Source organism: Neolamprologus brichardi, chromosome 12, assembly GCF_056152115.1.
Source record: "Neolamprologus brichardi isolate AB-2024 chromosome 12, ASM5615211v1, whole genome shotgun sequence".
Lineage (NCBI taxonomy): Eukaryota > Metazoa > Chordata > Actinopteri > Cichliformes > Cichlidae > Neolamprologus > Neolamprologus brichardi.
The window spans coordinates 17,452,628-17,461,614 of NC_142115.1; the positions used below are offsets into that span (position 1 = coordinate 17,452,628).

General features: G+C 46.1%; 1 pseudogene; it reads right to left on the reverse strand.

Annotated features, from left to right (window-relative positions):
- Window positions 1-7,621: 7,621 nt before the first annotated feature.
- On the reverse strand, window positions 7,622-8,763 carry LOC148100208 (uncharacterized; annotated as a pseudogene).
- Between the last annotated feature and the right edge of the window lie 224 nt (window positions 8,764-8,987).

Genomic DNA, 8,987 nt, shown 5'->3' on the forward strand with positions numbered 1-8,987 from the left:
TCGCGCGGACCTTGGCGGATCTAAAAATACCTCTATCCACTATTACAAACTTGTCGGCCAGAAGGGAAATAGCAGCGTTAAAAGAGTCAAGACAAACAGGAGAATACCAGACATCATCTGAGGATGATGTTATTGTTAAATAAAAAAACATGAGTGAGAATTAACTTTTAAAAAATAATAATGGTTTATTTTTTTCAATTCCATCAGAAATTCACCCATTTGGGTGACAATACAAATTTCTTGCTTTTCTTGTTTTTTTTCTTAACAATCAGTCTTAGTTGCTCTGGACAGGTGGGGGTTAAATCTAACAATAAATATCCGTGTGGCTCTCTCGTTGCTTCTTCAAAACTTTCCAAAAAGTATTGCACACGGCCGGGGCATATTTGTCTAGCAAGTGTATTAACTTGTAATTTATCACGAGGGTTTTTAAATAACACCATATAAGTACTGTTCAGACTGATCATCCTGCTGTGTTTACCTTGTAAAAACACGTTCTGGGTCAACATAAGGACACTCATATTTTTATGGTGTCTGTATTGAGTGAAAATCCGGACCACTTCTGGATGATTAGCTGCTTGAAAAATAACATCGTCCAGTACAATGAGATGACTTTGTTGTGAGGGAAACAGGCTCTCATCTTCAAAAGATTCAGGGAGACCTTCAATGAATTTAATGTTTTTATTTTTCTCCTGAAGCTCAGAATACAGAGGTTGAAAAGATGTATAAACCCACACAACATTGTCAATATGCTTGTTCAAAACATGTACACAGTTTTCCAATACAGATTTCACAAAAAAGGTCTTTCCAGAGCCACTTGGCCCGACAACCATACAGGAAAATGGCACATGAAGTCTGGGATCAAACTCAATTAAAGCAGGATGAAACATTTTAAAAAACAAAACAAAAACAAAAACAAAAAACAAAAATAATCAATAACCAAAGGGTAAAGTCAGACCTCCTGGCAGCAATCTGCGCTTGTCATAAACAACTCGGAATTTTTTAGGAAATGATGAATTTTGTAGTGAAAATGCTGCTTTATTACGTACGATACTGTGCTGAGGGGCCTCAAGTGTAGACCCCCCTTCACAGTTATCAATGTAATTGTCAACAAGAATCTTTACAGATTCAAAGTTGACCTTCTCGCAGACATCATGTGTTTGTGTGATTCCTTTTGCTTTCAAAACTACTTTGCCTTTTCTCGTCATGTAACCATAACTTTTTGGTCCAGCTGCAACAAACTCTGTAATGAAATCATCCTGGTCTAACTCATTTGTTAGATCACCTAAATACCTGCCTAATTCTAGTTCCGATTGGTTTTCTTTTGTGAGATAAACAACACTATCAGTGTCGTAGTAAATAGCTCTTTCTTGTAGCTGATCCAAGTAACTATAGAGTTTGATACGCCCATATGAAGTAGTGAAGGCCGCAATGAAGATGTTATCTGTGGAGTTTGGGAGTGGAGTGCAGAGATCACCGTAGCACCATTGAATAAGAGCCACATCATCGCTGACAAAAGAGAAATAGCTCACTTTGTATTTTGGAGAGAACATGAGGTTAAAGAATTCCTCGGGGTCACTCACCAGTTTGCTTTGTGTGAGATTATTTCTCTGGCCAAATTTTCCCCAAAAAGAGTTTAAACACAGTTTGGCCATTTGTCTTTTAGCAGGGTTTAGTTTTATGTTTTCATGGTTTAAAGTGATGCCTTGCTTAGCCTGGTACTCTTTAATGTAAACCTGTTTAGCCTCCTCAGTTACAGCATCTGATGGGTAGCCTGAAGCTTCTTGTTTTTTGCGAAGAAAATGATGTACATACTCTGTGAATATTGTGTTACTCTCTTTCTCAAAGTGCCATACCTCAGTGATTCTACTTATTTTATAGCCCTTTTCTAATGCGAGGTTAAATTCGGGAGTGGTCCAAACCCCTCTGAGTGCTCTCTCATGGTTGCTATGGTTACAAGAACCCTCTTGGTTGTTTATTTCGGCACAAGTGCGACAGAGAGTAAAGAGAAGCTTTCCTGACTTTGTTTTATAAGGCAAAACGGGAAAATAGAGCCCTCTGGGTGGGTAAACAACCGCTTTGATAAACCCAAAATAGTTTTTAGGGTCCTGAAAATCTCGAAAGATTATTTGAGGATGACCTAAGGGGTAACTACAGGTGCTGTTTACAAATGGGTAAAGAGATGTGACGTCAACATAATTAATTTTTTCACCGGTTCCAGCGCTACAACGGAGTTGTGCTGGGCTTGTACGGCCTCCAAAGAGGGCGTGGCGAGGGTTCAGAGGTTCTGGTGGATCATAACGTTTCAGAAAGTTGATTACACTCTCATCACTACGTTTTAACTCGGTCCACTCATGCTCCCAAATTGTCACAAGACACACATTATGCTCAGCTCTCAATCTAGCGAGCCTGTCTTGAGTGGCGATGTTTATGTCTGCAAAGGAGGAACCTAGCAGGGGATTAATATCGGTTTGATTCGAAAAACACTTAACACATCCATGGAAGTAGCAGCCTAAAAATTCCCATGCGTATGTTTTACCATTATTTTCGGAATATCCATCTACATAATAGCTACCGAGCTGTTTTTCTCCTTGATTGAGCGCATGCCTGATAAAAACACCTTGCGTGTATGAGAGATATTCGAGCCATTGAATTGAGGATGAGGAAAATGATTTGACCTGATTACTGTAATTTAGAGGGCACGGTAATGCTAAAGAATTTGCTGGCATGAAGTTTGTTAAATACGTTTTAAGACAAGCGCTTGCAAGAGTGTTGCGGCTGAAAGGGTCTACTCCTGTCTCTTCAATAAACCCGTTCCTAAACAATGCGCAACCCCGAGCTAGAATTTCAACATCGTTTTCACAGTATAAAAGTGCCTCTTTCATGAAATTGAAGGTACCGGAGCTGACTGAATCATACCATTCGTAAAATTGCTGTCTGCCATTGCTTGTCATACGTTCCAGGCTGTAAGCGGAGGGGGGAGGGTAAGGGCCTGAATAAGCAAGGTTTTGTTTTGAACTGAAACAATGGGGGGAAAAGCCTTTAATGCTGTCTGGAAACCCCATCGCGTTAGGTATAGCGGAGAGCGGCATGGGGAGGAAGCAGGAGGAGTCAATATAACGAAGATTAAAGTCTGGGTCGGTAAAACTTATCACTTTGGAGCCTTGCATGATCAAGTTTGGTTTTAAACCCTGCTTAACCATAACCCTGAGAATAATGTATGCGTCAAACCCCTTAGCATTATGAGCGATAAAGATAGAACCCTTAAAGAGGGGGCGTCTAAAATGAGCGAGAAACTTTTCAGCACAATCCTCACCCTGACAGCTCCAAGATTTACCATCTGATGTTTTTGTACACACCAGAAAAGGAGCGTGTTCGCCGTGATCGTTTACAAACGTTTCAAAATCATAAAAAATCAACTTGTTGTTATGTTCTGTTTCGCGTTCTATAACCTGCATGTAGCACTCATGTGTTTGATGATCACTAGAGATTTCCTGGCGACAGATTGGGCATTTGCGCTTTTGGCATTTGTGAGCTTTTTCATGTGATGCTAAACAATACAGCCTCGAACACTTGACACATTTTTTATACAGGTCGCAGTTACTGGCGGACCTTTCACGCCTCTCAACGATTTTTTTATGGCTCTCAAAACAATAAGGAGATCTACAGGTCCGATTACAATCGGAACATAGGACAGGAGAAAGTAAATACTCATTGCAGTTAGGCTGCATACATACTGAGCAGCGAGCAGGGCAGAAATGGGATAACACATGGTTAAACCCTGTGTAACAGTTATTACACAGAAAGTTTGTGCCCAAAAAGCCTTTTAAATTTTTAATAGCGTAGTAATGATTGTCAAATAAAAATAAGCACAGGGTTTTTTCTGTATTTGGTGTACTTGTAGCCGCTAAACTGGTGGACCTAACTCTTAACCACCACGTCCGTATATATACAAGCGGAAAAGGGAGTGAGTGGGTCAGCGCTCGGAGAACAGAAACTAAGCCAGCTTTAAACACACCATTTATTTTTAGGGTAAAACACAGTCAGAACCCCCAAATACAGGCTAAAATCCCCGCTACACAATAAAAATAATGTTCGCAACCCGCTAAAAGCCCTGCCGGCAGGAATAACTATACACTAAAAACCAAAACTAAATAAATGCTTTTTTTTGTATGATAAAAACTTCCCCCCAGAGTCCTATATTCCCTCTTGTCCAGCCACACACATGCGGGCAAATGTTCCTTAGATGGAGAAGAGACAGGAGAGGAACTCCTCTTCCGGGATGGTAAAACTCGCCAGCAGCCGACCAGGGAGGCTCCTATCTCCGCCTGACGGTACGCGGCCGTGTAGTCCAGCCGCTCTCCGCACCTGCACACGGCTTCCCTCGCAGCCCCGCCCTGAAACAACAGACACGGGCCAGCAACGTTGTCGGCGCAGCCGCTGTTATCCTCCCCCGGCAAAGCTACGCCTAGCGCCCAACAGTGGGAAAGCGATACTCACAAATGCAGGCAGAGGCGTCCCCCTGCCCTACTGTGGATTTCACGCGTTGCCTCCCACTGTTGCTATTTCGTTCGTCTGGACTGGATCGCCGGGTTATGCTGGCCGATCGTCGGATATCTCGTGACGTCCCACAGGCAGGCCGGTCTTTCTTCACAGGTGCTGGGCTGCACACGTTTTGTTTCCTGCTCCTCGCTTCTCGTGTGTCTCTCCTCTCTGTGCTCACCATCTCCCTTAAGTCCGTTTGGTGGCTGATAGGCCACCTCGGGAAACGCCCCCACATCACAGGTGCCTACAATTGTCCGCTTAATACACAGTGGAAAAAATACTACACAACAACACCAAACACGCACTATAAATATGGGGATAAAATCATGCAATAAAAATATCAATAAAAACATGCAATATCACTATTACAATAAAAACATGCAAATAAAATCGACACTAAACAAAATATAAAAACACAATTTTCCACTGTGTGACATCCCCCCACATTTTACCTGTGACAGTCCCTGTCACACTAGTCAAGCGACCTGTAACGGGCGGGTGGCTGACCAAAATTAGGCATCGTCGAGCGGCGCACCTCTGACAACTCTCCCGGCCGCTGGGCTGGAGCGCTAGGCGCAACACCATAAAATGGGGGCTCAACTAGCATCTCTCCCTCAAGGCTCCCTGCCCCTCTGAGTGGTAGTCTGCTGCAGGGGTAATGCACAACTTTAGTGCATTCCGATGGAGGACCTTCTCCCCCCCCCTTTTCTCCGGCTGCACCCTATACACTACACCTGTATTGCCAACCCCTTCCACTACCACATATGGCTCTGAGCTCCAACCTGGGTGCAACTTGCCTTGTCCCTGCCTATTCCTGTCCCTTATCCAAACTCTCTCGCCTGACACCAATGGCAGGGCCCGCGCACTTCGGTCATAAGCCCTCTTGTTTTGGGTGGCTGCTGCCTTCATCTTCTTCCTAGCCATCTCATAGGCAAAAGATAGTTTCTGGTGATGGTCCTTAACCCACCCTCCCAGGTCGTGGCATGGGGATTCCCGCTCAACACCTAGGTTTAAGTCCACCGGCTGTCTCAAATGCCGCCCAAACATCAGGTACGACGGCGCATACCCTGTGGCACTATGGACAGTATTATTGTATGCTTGTAAGAGCTCTGGGAGATATTCTGGCCACCTCTGTTGTCTCTCTGACTCTAGGGACCGAAGCATGTGCAGCAATGTCTGGTTCATCCTCTCAACCCCACCATTTCCAGCCGGATGGTATGGGGTGGTCTTGCTTTTCGTAATGCCATAGCACTTACACAGCTGGTACATCAGGGCAGACTCAAAACTTCCACCTCTATCTGAGTGTAGCCTGGTCGGGCAACCGAAGGTCTGAATCACGTGAGCCCAAAGAGCATGCACCGCAGTCTGAGCAGTCTGGTCTTTGGTAGGAACTGCCCAGGCGTACCGTGTGAAAAGATCAGTCATCACCAGAATATTCTGGTACCTGTCTGTGGGCCTCCCCAATGTAAGAAAGTCCAGGGCCACAACCTCAAGGGGATACGACACAGTAATGGGATGCAAAGGGGCTCTAGGCCTATTTCTATCTCGCAGGCTACACGCAGCGCACCCTAGCTGGAATTCACGCACCTCCTCTTCCATGCTGGGCCAATAAAAGAAGCGACGTATCCTGGACAGTGTCTTTTCCACTCCCGCATGCGCCGCTGCCTCATGATACTTCTCCCACACCTCCTTGTGTCTCTCTGTAGGACATAGGATCTGAAGGTACATTTCGTTAGTGCTAGGGTCCCTTACCTCTCTGCACAGAGTACCCTCACAAACCTGCAGCCTTCTCCATTGCTGTAATAACTTCTGTACAGGGCTAGGCAGGGCTCTCCTCGTTGGTGCATCAGGGGGAATTCCCTCTTCCACATACTCCCTCAGGATGCGCAGATCCATGTCCTTCTCCTGCGCCTCCTTCCAGTCATTCATCTGCGGCACCAGCCCCTGTGAATCCAGACGTGGAGCACTCGTGGTGTTTATGTAGGCTGTTTGACAGTCTGTGGGAAACCTAGAGAGAGCATCAGCATTAGCATTCTCTTTTCCAGCCCTGTACTTAACCTCAAAGTCGAAGGATGCCAGCTGTGCCACCCAGCGTTGCTCTGTTGCCCCAAGTCTAGCATTCTGTAAGTGGGCCACGGGATTGTTGTCAGTATACACGACAAACTTGGCACCTGTCAAGTAATCCTTGAACTTCTCAGTGATGGCCCATTTTAGAGCTAAAAGTTCCAGTTTGAAGGAACTATAGTTTTTGTCATTTCGCTCGGTGGGGTGTAGGCTCCTGCTGGCATATGCAATCACCCGTTCCTTGCCATCTTGCACCTGAGCTAACACAGCACCTAAGCCTTGATTACTGGCATCAGTATAAAGTGCAAAGGGCTCCAGGAAATCTGCATAAGCCAGAATAGGGGGCTCGGTAAGAGCACGTTTCAAACTGTTGAAGGCTTCCTGACATTCAGCCGACCACTGGACCTGCATGCTTGACCTGCTAGAAATTCCCACGAGCAGAGCATTTAAAGGTCGAGCCAACCTAGCAAACCCTGGGACGAATCGCCTGTAATAACCTGCCAGGCCAAGGAAGGCTCTGACCTGACGGGTGGTAGAGGGAACAGGCCAGTCCTGGACAGCTTGGATTTTCTCAGGGTCTGGTCTTACCCCTTGTTGGTCGACAAGATGCCCCAGGAACTTCACCTGACGGTGAAACAGCTTACATTTGTCCAGCCTCAGCTTCAGTCCATGTTGCCACAGCTTCTGCAGGACATTCTCCAACTGCTGTAGATGAGTAGAGAAGTCAGGTGAGTAGATTATTATATCATCCAGATATACCAAAACAGATTCAGAAAGGTGACTACTTAGACACCGCTGCATCAGGCGCTGGAAGGTGGCAGGGGCATTACAGAGTCCAAAAGGCATGCGATCAAACTCAAACAAACCCAGAGGAGTGGTAAATGCAGTTTTCTCCCGATCCTTAGGATCCATTTCCACTTGCCAGTATCCACTGGCAAGATCTAGTGTGGAAAACCACTCGGCTCTGGTCAGACATGTTAAAGTCTCTTCAATTCGGGGGAGTGGGAACGCATCTTTATGAGTTACTGTGTTTAATTTCCTGTAGTCTACACAAAATCGCCAACTGCCATCCTTTTTCCTCACCAACACAATGGGGGCTGCCCAGGGACTGCTACTCTCCCGAATGACACCTTTGTTCAGCATATCTGCTAGAAGTATCTTTATCTCTTTGTACATCAGTGGTGGTAAAGGGCGATACTTTTGTTTAATGGGTGGTGCATCACCTGTGTGGATCTGGTGTTGGACCAAATCAGTTCTTCCGTAATCCTCCTCATTCACAGCAAACACCTTTCGCCACCTCTGCAGCAGGGTCTGGAGCTCGGCCTTCTGCTGGGGGGTCAAGTCTATGCTGTTAATCAGTTGACTCACCTCCTCTTCAGGGATCGCAGGCTCTTCGGGCCCAGCTGCTTCAACTACGCCCACCTCGATCACACCATCGGATCCCATTGTCAGGCTAAGGTCACTGTCCAACTCCACATCCGACTCCTCCACCTGATACAACTGGCCCATTTTCTGGTAGCGTCCTATAGTCACTTGGTATGGATTAGGGTTACAGACCCGGATAGGGAGCCTCCCTCCTTTGACTACTGACAGTGTTCGGGCCACCCCCCAGGGTCCAGCATCAGGTAATGCCTCCACTAGGGCCAAGCGTTCTGTCCCACCCTTGCCTTTACACGTCCGGCCCCAGACCATCACTTCACAGTTTGGGGGCACCTTGATTCCCCTGCGGCTAGCAGGTCGAACATAGCCTAAGAAGCCATCAGTCTTGGTGGTGACAGTCTGTTGGCAGACGGCAAATGCCTCTTTCCATGCTCTGCAGGACTTCAGCTTTTGAGGGTGAAAAGCAGACTTGCCTTTGGCAAAAACATCATTCCAGCATGCACTAATAACATTCATACCAATAATTAAAGGGTGTGTGGAACAGTCATTTCTCACAACCACAACCCCTTTTCCTGGTATCTCCACCCCTTCTACCTCAAAATCCATAACCGCATAGCCTGAGTATGGTATCTCAAGTCCATTGGCTGCCTTTAAGGCGAACAACAGGGGTGTGTCAGTTTTATTCACTTCAGAGAAATGGAGATCCATTACCTGCTGCTGCACCAGTGTAACCTGAGAGCCTGTGTCTAATAATGCCGTCATTTTAACTCCTCCCATACACACCTCAATAAGTGGACATTCTCCCACAAAAGCTGTACTGGCCCCCTGATTGTTTGAAATGTCCCTTGTCCCCACCGCCTGGGCCTCAGCAGTGGGGTTTATTAGTTTAAAGGTGGTTGCTGGTCTAGTGTGCTCGGACAGAATCTAGCAATATGCCCAGGTTGTTTACAACGATGGCAAATGGGTTCTCCCTCTCGGGTCCAGTTATTAGCATACCCAGA